The sequence below is a fragment of the Vombatus ursinus genome, unplaced genomic scaffold (genome assembly GCF_900497805.2).
Source record: "Vombatus ursinus unplaced genomic scaffold, bare-nosed wombat genome assembly UNPS02014812.1, whole genome shotgun sequence".
Lineage (NCBI taxonomy): Eukaryota > Metazoa > Chordata > Mammalia > Diprotodontia > Vombatidae > Vombatus > Vombatus ursinus.
In genome coordinates, this window is record NW_020954590.1 from 21,513,865 (window position 1) to 21,525,102 (window position 11,238).

Genomic DNA, 11,238 nt, shown 5'->3' on the forward strand with positions numbered 1-11,238 from the left:
GGATATTCTGTGACTGTTGACAATTAATGTTAATGCCTCAGAAGATAAAGGGATAGAGGATTTTCGGTAAGCTTCTTGAACTTGTCAAAGAAAGAGCTATGAAAAACACAGTGCCTGCACATGAAACATTTGCAAGTGTTGTCTTCATAATGATTTCATTTCTCTCTCAGTTACAGTCTTAATTTGAAAAGTTTCCTTAATAACATTACGTTTCAGCAGACTCCAGTGTGCTTGCCTTGCCTTTCTTGGCCAAAGCTCTTTCTGGAGAGATTCTCTTGCTCTGCTAACAGACTGTGCCCGTTATTTCCTCATTATGGCTTAATGCTTTGTCGTTCAGATAACAGCTCAGTGTAGATTGTTCCAACCTGCAGTGAATAAATACTTTTGTACTCTCCCGTTAAAAATAGGCTATCTATGTTTAAATATTTTACCTAGCAAGTAAAAAATTCAAGTTGTTTTTAAAAGGATACTCAGATTTCTTTTTTTGGGTTTGAATGAATAATGCTTCAAAACAATGTTTAACATCATCTTAAATGAAAGCAGCAGGGAGTCAGCCTTTGGGCACTGAAGACCACCAACCTGGTGCCCAGAAGCAAGTGTTGGGGCAATGATAATGATATACATTCTTAACCTAATCATTTGGAAGTCTTTCAGTCCTGGTCTTCATCTATGTAATTTCAGATAAACTTTTATACTTGGTCAACTGAAGAGGTCAGTGAGGGAAAAAAAAAATAAGGTCACCTTTCAAATGTAAAGAGTCTCTCTGTTCATTTAAGTTTCTTAAGGTCACTTAAGTTTCAGTCCAAATAAACTCTCCTGTGATTTCTAGGAAAGGATAATCTGTGGTCATACCAGTTTGGGTTACTGTCTTTTTGAAGATTTAATAGGAAAGGTACCAAAATGAAAATGATTCCAACTCAGCCAACAAGTATCTGCAGAAATAAGATGCTTCTACAAAGGGAGGACAAATTAATCCATTTAATTATTCTATTTAATTGTTTTTTTAAGGGTAGAATGTTTAGAATGTGTTAGGGCAATAGTGGAACTTCATTGACTTCAAAGATTAGGGGTCATCTAGTCCAAACTATTCATTTTGAAGATGAAGAAACAAAGAGCTTGAAAGATTAAGTGACTTGCCTAAAGTCATACAGTTAGTAATAGAAGAGTCAGGATTTGAACCAGGTCCTCTGTCTCCATATCCAACACTCTTTCACTGAACTGTCCTACCTTTTCCTTTCTCTAGACAGCATGCCAATAACTTACATTTGAATGAAGATAGGGAATTCTTGAGAACAGGTTCAACTGAAAAGATTATACATTACATAAAACATTTTATTATCAGACTAATTACATATAATCATGTTTCACATGCATTGCTTAATTTTTATTTCTCTACAATAACTCTGTGAAGTGTATTATGATAATATTTTATTCTAGTTTTACAGATAGAGAAAATGATGCCCAAATAGATCAACTAAATTGCATTGCTCAAGTTCACACAGCAATAAAGTATGGGACTTGAACACAATATTTATGACTCAATGCAGTGTCCTTTCCAGTACATCATGATCCCTCTCATTTTGTTTTAAGATAATGAAATAATAACATAATTCTTATTTCTCTCATATTTAGTGATATCTCAGCCACTTGTATATTTGGGGAAACGATATCAAAATTAAGAATCAAATAGACCCTCAAGCAAATGGTGCAGTGGATAAAATGCATATTTGGAATCAATAAGTCCTGAGTTCAAATTCTACATTAGACACTAATTTAACTATGTGACCCTGGGCAGGTCACTTACCTTTATTAGCCTCAGTACCTGAATCTGTGAAATGAGAATGTTAATTGCTCCTACCTCCCAAAGCTGTTATGAGAATAAAATGAGATCACAAGTGGAAAGCTCTTTGTAAACCTTAAAGAGCTATATGAATGTTGTTGTTTTTTTAATTTTATTATTGTTGTTGTTGTTCTCTATGAAAAGGGACTAAGAAAATAGCTTAATTGCCTTGAGGAGACTATTATAGAAGAAAGATTTAGGATTTGAAAGCTTTAGGAATTGTTGAGGGAAAGACCATATTCAGTTGACTTTGATTTATTCTACTGTCCCAGGATGGGGAATGTCCCTGACTTTGGGGAACACATTTCCTTTTTCATTTCATGTATCTCAATATCAATGGACTGATTGCCCTATTGTTTCACTCACCATCTTTGCAACTTCCCAGACCAAAACATCTTTCCCAGATTAATGTTTCTCTCTATTCACTCTCTTTCCCAACTAGAAGGTAAGGTCTTTGAGGGCAAGGACTGTCTTCATTTTTTATTTCAGCATTTAGATCAGTTCTTGGAACATAGGGTTACATAGATGTTTTTCATTCATTTATTTTTACATTTGTGGAATTTGGAGATCATTCAAGTACGATGACATGGATTTTGAGTCTCTCTTGGCATGATGATACTCTGAAGTGATAGGCCTTGTTTTAAATTTTCCTTTATTGCATTCAGATAGTTATTTAGGTACAAAATGTCTATTCTAAATCCTACATCAAAAACATGAGGTCTGAAAAACTGGCCTAAAAAGGCCAGTACTATAGTCTTATGATACTTAAGGTGTTTATAAAAGGAACTATAAAGTCATGTACTATAAATTGAAAGAATAGTGATTAGGAAATCTCTAGGACCTCTTTGAAAAGTATTGCACCATATTGCATTGCCTGAACACAAAAAGGCTGGCAGTAATACTACCTACAGAGAATCAGGTTGCTGATGCCTACACACTTCTTTTATCAAAGCTGGCAGATAAAATCATCAAATCACAGATACAAAATCTATAATCTGAGAATGGCCTTAGGGATCCTCTGTTATAACTCTTCTGTTTCATAGATGAGGAAACTGAGGAGAAAATAGGTTGTCACAAAAAAAGCAAGTGACAGGGCTTCACATGTAAAAAGAGACAGGTTTCAAATGTAGACCCTTTGAATCCAAAATTTACCATTATTTCCACTATTCTACATTGCTTCTCAGTTCAAGGACACCTTGAAATACAGAACTCCAATTGGCATTTCCTACCATTATTTACTCTTAGGTAAGCAGAGGAAGGGGATGGGAGGAATAGAGTGGCCTTATGTGATCCTTTTATATTTCTCAGAGCCCCAAGCACAATACTCAGCATATACAGATGCTCAGCAAATTCTTGTTGCTCAATGTTTTCTGCCAAAGCTAAACAAAGGCATTAATTTTTAAATTTTTTATTAATTTATTTTGATTTATCAACAATCACTTCCATAAGCTTTTGAGTTTTAAATTTTTGTCCACTTCCCTCCACAAGACAGCACACAATCTGATCTAGGCTATACATATACATTCCTATTAAACATATTTTCACATTAGTGATGTTGTAAGTAAAAATTAGAACCAATAGGAGGAACCACCAGAAAGAGGAAACAAAACTCAACTGAAGAGAAAAAAATAGCAATTCAAATTCCATAGTTCTTTCTTTGGATGTGGATAGAATTTTCCATCACTAGGCCTTTGGAGATGTCTTAGATCCTTGTATTGCTGGGAGGGGTTAAGTTTATCAAAATTAATCATCATACAACATGGCTGTTATTATATACAACATTCTCTTGGTTCTGCTCACTTCCCTTAGCATCAGACCATACAAATCTTTCCAGGTTAACAAAACCATTATAAACTGGGATAGGTAGGACCTGGACCTGTCATTTCAAGGATACAGGCAAGACAAACATAAGGAATCTCCCTAGATTGGAGCCTTCTCTTCAAAGAGTTGCTCAGAGCACCAAGCTATTAAGTGAATTACCTAGGGTCATGGCCAGTATGTCTTGCTGGCTCCAAGGTCGTTTCTTAACACATTATGCCATATAGTTGAGGTGATGTTGTGAATAAAACAATAGCAGTCAAGAAGACCAGATGGAAGTTCAACCAGTTATAAATATTTATAAAGTTATAAAGCTTTAGTAAATTGACCCAATAATTCAGTCAGAACACAGACTGTTCCATTATACATTTTATAGATTTTGGCTTTCTTTAGGCAAAACCAAGTCTGCAGAAGTTGTAAAAGAATAATCTGTTTGTAGTAGTTTGGTGGGTACCATCTTCTTAAAGGACATTGATAATCTCTACCAATGCTGCCTTCCAATTCAAAGCGCAGTTTAAGATTCCAGTCTTTATTTCAGCTTGTTAAAACTTATAGTATACTATGAGCAATGTGATGATCTGATTTGTTTCTAAGTACTCCAAGAGTTTACAACAAAGTTTGGCTCACTGGGGGTGCTTTAAAATATTTGTTGAATGATTCACTGACCCTTTCCTCAATTTCCTTCTACAAAGAGTAGAAGGTTCTTTTTAGTCAACAACTTAATCTAATACCAACAAGATAAGTTGAATTAGTTTGAGACCAAATGTCACAAACTTTAATCACTTTCTTCTGAAGCTTTTAGCATTATTCATGTAAGACATTAAGATACTTAAAAGAATATATAAACCCCATTTTTAATTTTTTTTTAGGCAATTGGGGTTAAGTGACTTGCCCAAGGTCACACAGCTAGTAAGTGTCAAGTGTTTAGTCTGAGGCTGGATTTGAACTCAGGTCCTCCTGACTCCAAGGCCAGTGCTCTATCCACTGTGTCACCTAGCTGCCCCTTAAACCCCATTTTTTAATGGATGTAAATCAGCCTTGAATGAATCAACACTGCTACACATTAAGAAAAAAAGCAGAGCAATTCACAAGTTGAAACAAAAGCTATTTATCATAGTGTAAATGCATTATACCATAGTGCCTTTGAAAAATGTGACAGTGGGAACTTTTGTTTCTATTTATTTCTTGGCAAAAAGGTACTGGTGAATTCTACTATTTATTAGCTTGATGCCAAAAGAGTCTGAAGAATATAGACTCTAATCTACAGGTGAGAAACAGGTCCAGATTTAGAATTATTGGGAGTCATTTCAAGATATTTCGATCTAATATGGCTGTAAAAATCCATTCTTAACAAATTTTATTAAAATAATTGAGTTTCTTCTTCAAAAGGTGAGAATAAATCAAAATGTTTACTCAGATGTCATGTTCTGCCTTAGCTTTCCCATCAAAATTTCATTAAAATCAAATATTTAAAAAAATAGATTAGGTACCTACTCTTTTCCAGGTACTGTGGAGATGTGAAGGCAAACAAAAAAAATTGTCTTAAGGCATTTATATTGTACTAGGGAGAAACAAAATTTACATACATAAATAAATACAAAATGTATACAAAATAAATATGAGGTAATATGTCCAGAAACACTAGCTATAATGGGGAGAATCAGGAAGGTCAAGTGGAGGAAATGGCCCTTGAGTTGAGCCTTGAATAGAGTAAGGAATCCAGACAGAGACAGGGATGGAAAAATCCTGGATATTCTGTGCAAGAGCTTAGATGGAGAATATGGCATATTATGTAAAGGGAAGAGTAAATATTCAATTTAGTGAGAATGTAAAGTCAGTAATATGAACTCATGTTAATATTCATTATATACTGCACATCTACTCTTAACCTCCCATGAACATCTGGCTTGTGGTTTGGTTCAGTCTGGTTTTCTTAAGTTAGTTTAGTAAAGTGGTATCAAGAGTTCAGGGATTTGACTAAAGCCTAAAGTCAGTATGATGTGTATCAGTGGATGGAATGACCACACCTAGCAAATCACAGATTTAAAAAAAATTGAGGATTTTATTCACAGATATGGGTATATCATCTATGTTTACAAATGTGCATGTGCTTATTTCAAATCTACACTGATCTCTCCATTTAAATATCCCTTCCCCCAACCCATGTATGTTACAATACACTCATGTCATTTCATCTTGAGACCTTCTTGTCTATTGATTTTGTTGTTCGGTCACATCCAGCTCTTCATGACCATGCGGACTATACTGTCGATGAGGTTTTCTTGCCAAAGATACTGGAATTGTTTTTCATTTCCTTCTCCAGCACGTTGATGCAAATACAAGTTAAGTGACTTGCCCAAAGTCAAACAGCTAAAAACTGTCTGAAGTAAAATTTGAACTCAGGTCTTCCTGACTCCAGGCCCAGCTCTCTATTCACTGAGCCAGCTAGCTGCCTCTTGTCCATAGTTTTCTTCAACTCCTTTTGATAGAGGACCCACTGCAATATGCTAAATGCTCCCTAATTATTTTAGTATTTTATTGATGAGACTACCACTACACAGTTCACTATCTGTCATCCCTTTTTCATACTATATGCTTTGCTCAGCTACTTTTTTTGTCATATATGTCATGAATAATGTCTTCGACTTCTCATACCAACATTATGGTTGGTAACAAGGTACAACCCACTTATGTCTACTTTCCACAATTATGTGAATGACCAACAGTTGTGATTCTTCTCAGTGGTGCTCCTTTGTTCATAACCCTGTATTATCATTTGAAGAATATGAAAGAAAAGAAGAAGAAAAAAGAGGAGGAGGAGGAGGAGGAGGAAGAGGAAGAAGAAAGATTATCCACATTTTACAGATGACGAAATTGAGGCTGAGTTTGCCTAGGGTCATACATTTCTTAGTGTCAGATGTAGAATCTGAACATGAGTCTCCTCACTCCAAATCCAGTTTTCTCTCCACTATACCACACTACCTCTACTGACCACGTCCCAGTAATCTGAGGCAATAGCTATTTTTCTTTCTTCCTAAGAATGCAATTTAAACCACATATCCAATTGCAGAAATCAAAGTAGTTGGAACAGTGGATAGAATGTTAGTCCTGGAGTTGAGGAGACCTAAGTTTAAATCCTACTTCAAACACTTCCTAGCTGTATGACATTGGACAAGTCACTTAACCTGTTAGCCTCAGTTTCTTCATCTATAGAATAGGAATAATAATAACACCTATCTTCCTGGGTTGTTGTGAGGATAAAAGAGATAATAATTGTAAAGCCCTTAGCACAGTGCCTGGCACATATTAAGTACTATATAAATGTTAGTGGTCAGGGTACTAAATCTCACATTAGAGAGACCTGGCTTCATATAATAGCCAGAATTTTTTTATGTAGATTTGCAAAGTGTTTAGAAATACTACTTTATTTTATCATCACAACAACTCTGGAGGAAGGCAATATTATTACCCCCCATTTTAGAGATGAAGAAACTGAAGGAGACTGTAGTATAGTGATTTCTCCAAGATCACACAGCTAGTGAGTAACTGAGGTAAGTCTTCCTGATTCTAGATCCACTAGATGTAGATCCCACTGGGCCATCTAGTTTCCCATAACTTTCATATTCTACTTTTGACACTTAACTAGCTGTGTACCCAAGGAAAAGACACTAAACCTCTCTGATCATCAATATCCTCATCTATAAAATGGTAATAATAATTATTATAGTGCCTACTTTATAGGATTGTTATGAGCATCAATATGAAAAAAACTTATGTATACTTTAAGACAAATTATAAGCCAGCAATTATCTGAAAATTCTTCATGTAAATCTGCCCATATATTTAGCATAACTTACATAGACATGTGCAAAAGAGGCATTTGTAATTAGGTCAAAGCTACCGGTTTATTTTATGTGAATTATCATGCCTAAAGTCTAATTGGATCTTACTTCTCATGGCGTCTTATGAGAAAGGGAAGGGAAAAGGGAAGGAAAGAAGGCAAACCATCAATTTGTACTAAATCACCTGGAAGTATGATTTTAACGAATGAGTAAGTGAGTGAATGAATGAATGAAAAATATTTTAAAAGAACCTTGGAAATAACTAAACTGATCTACTTGCCAAGGATGAGTAGTAATAAATTATAATTTAGGACGGAGTAGAGATATTTGCAAACTAACTCCCACCAATCCGTGTATTTTCCTATGGTAGCAAGAAAGGTATGATATCATAATAGTTCAATCTTAGTCATCATCCACTGAGACAAGCCTCATCTACTACCTCATTCCTGTGCTAGGTGAGGCCGTGTGGTATAATGGAAAGAACACTAGATGATTAATTTGGAGGCTGAGGTTCTAGTCCTCATTTTTTTCTCTGCCTATGTGGGCAAGTCATTTCATATTTCTGGGACTAAATTTTCTGATGAGTAGCAGGTTTAGACAAGAGGATTTCAATATGTCATAATCACATAGCTAGACTGGATGCCAAAGTCAATTTAGCCAAACCCATAAGAGTCCCAGACTGACATTCATCAAACCTCTGCTTCAGAATCACATAGAACTGAGTACCTCCTATAAAAGCCCATTCAATTTTTTGACAACTCTTTGTTAGAGATGTTGACACAACCTTAGCACTGAGTAAAAATCTGACTCCTTCAAATTGCTACCCACTTACCCTTATTCTGCTGTCTTGGACCAAATAGAGAATACCTAGTCCCTCTTCTGTATGATGACATTTTAAATATTTGTAGACTACCCATCACAACTCTCCTAAGTCTTCTCTTCTCCAGGCTAACTGTCCTCTGATCTTTCAATAGTTCCTCAAGAGGCTTGGCTAATCTAAAATCCCACCCTGCCTTAATGACCTGTGACCCCATAAGACTGAGGAGCAATAATCCATCCTTTATTTTAATGTGGAAGAGAATATTAAGAGTCTTTATAGAGAGTGAAATATTTTATAGTTTATATGTAAACGCCAACCAAAACCAGCCCCCTTCTGGAAGATATCCATCCTTATCCAAATTCATACAGAATAGTATAATGTCCACAGACTGGGCATTTACACTTATTTGGGTGTGAGAATGCTTTTTTTTCCTCATTGTAAGCATGAGAAATTTAAAGTGTCAACTCTGAAGTCTTTCCATAAATGTTTTCATGACCACTAGAAAGTCTCCTGAGACTTTTTGCCAAAGAGCAATGAACCCAGCAGGATCTCTGACAGGAAGGCATTTCTCCAGCACATTCAGAGCTCCACATTCCTGTTCTACATAATGGAGAACCTTTTCAATGCCTTGGCTAGAAACAGAGACAGGGCACATTTTTCAAGAATTTTCATCCAAGGTACACATTACTTTGACTAACTTGTACATGAATGGAGAAGGTAGTAACCTTGAAAGTTCCCTGCTTTTAGTCAGCTTTCCACACACAAAGCCAAAAGGAGACAAGGTTGTACTATTTTTTCCAGCTGTGAAATGGATGCTAAAAAGGTAAAAGGTACAGGCAAATTCTATGGATCATTGTAAACTCATGGCTTCATTGGAAATACAACAAAACTGAGAATAAAAAGTACCCCAAATACATAGGATCCAAATATGAATTATTTACCTTTATGACATTAGGTTCTAGTAGTTAATTCCACATTTGATTTCCACAAGGTTGCCAAAGTGTTTTCCTTAAGTGCAGGCCTAAATCATATCACTCTTCTTTTCAGTAAACTCTATGGGCTCCCTATTACTTCTAAGGCCAAAAAGAAATTATTTTTCTTGTTTTTTTGTATTTAAATTTACCTGTGATCTCTTAATTGCCAAATGTGATGGCCTTCACTCAAACCTCATCCTTCCTGGCCCCTTTGAGCATTGTTGAATATCTTTTCTTCTCTGCTCTCTAGATTTTCATTACCCCTATCTCCTGTTTCTCCTTTCTATGTAAGAGATTCTTCCTTTGCTGGATCTGTCTTCTTTGCTGGATCTTCAACCCTGTCACTTGCTTTGAGTCTCCCCCAAGTTGTGTCCCAGGACCTTTTCTATTTTCCCTCTATACCATCTCACTTGGTAATCTCACATGGGATCAACTATTATTTCCATGCAGATTATTCCAACATCTATATACCTAGCCGTAATATCTCTCCTAAGCTCCAGTCTTACATTACTAATTGCCTTGTAGACATCTTGAATTGAAAAGTTTTATAGGCATCTCAATTTCACCATGCCCAAAATGGAACACATCTTTCCATCCAAACTCTACCCTCTTCCCAACTTTCCTATTTCTATAGGAGGCACCACTATCCTCTTACTCACTGATCCTCACAATCTTTGTTTCATTCTCAAATCTTCACTTACACTTAACTCAAATATTTAACCTTTTGTTAAGTCTTGCCATTTTTACTTTCACAATATTTCCTGTATATGTCCCCTTATTCTCACTCATGTAGCCAAATATAGACTTTAATTACCCCTCTAGCCTGAACCATTGCAGGAGCCTTGGTCTCCCTGCCTGAAGTCTCTCTCCATTCCAGTTCATTCTTGATTCAGCTGCCAATATGATTTCCTGCATCATACATCTCACTACGTCACATTCTTACTCAAAAAACTTTAATAGGCTGTCTATTACCTCCAGTATGAAACAGAAAATCTTCTGTTTCTCATTTAAAGACTTACCTCTTCTCTTTCTAGTCTTCCTACATGTTACTCCCCTCCCATGCCCTCTTTGACCGGGCTGCAATGGCCTACTTGCTGGTTCTTCATCTTCCAACTGCATGCATTTGCACTAACTATCCCCCCCTGCCTGGAATGCTCTATTTCCTCATCTCCAACTTCTGGCTTCCCTTACTTCCTTCAAGACTCAGTTCAACTCCTATTCCTTATAGGAAGCTTTTCCCAGTTCCTTTTTTTCCTGAAATTGCTTTCAGTTTACACTATATATTTGCTGGATAAATTATTCCTAGCTACAATCCTGTATACTTTTTGCTTTTTGGAAGATAATATTCCCAAGTTCTCCACTTTTTCATTGTGGAGGCTGCTAAGTTGTGCGTGAATCTTGACTTTGGCTCCTTAGTACCTGAATTCTTTCTTTCTTTCTTTTATTATTTTATTATTATTAACTAGGTAAAAGATGTCATTCTCTGCCTTATTTCTTGCCTATCTTTAATCACTGAATGAGACATTGCCTCAGTCAAACTGAGACCTGTTAAAGACCTTAGGTTAAAAAGGTCAAGGTCTCCCATTGCATATAGGGCCATCTCCAGTCATTTTGATCTATATCTTGTCACTGGACCCAGATGGCTCCACAGGAGAAAGTGAGGCTGGTGACTTTGCACAGCCCTCCCTCACTTAAATCCAATTAACTTTACTCTTTGAGAATGAACATATATAAAATGGATACACAAAAACATACATATAGGATTTACATTGTTATTTATATGTCATCTTCCTAATTAGAATGTGAGGTCATTCTGAGTAAGGATCATGTTTCTACCATTTTTTAAAAAAAATTCCAGTGCTTTGCACATTTGGAAGATAATAAGGGCTTAATAAATACACACACACACACACACACACACACACACACACACACACACACACA

The 11,238-nt window shown here is 36.0% G+C and overlaps 1 protein-coding gene across 2 annotated transcripts in view; it reads left to right on the top strand.

The window, feature by feature from the left end:
- LOC114054272 (peptidase inhibitor 15) overlaps nucleotides 1-11,238 on the top strand; it is a 48,340-nt gene that overhangs the window by 1,277 nt on the left and 35,825 nt on the right. The window lies entirely within an intron of this gene.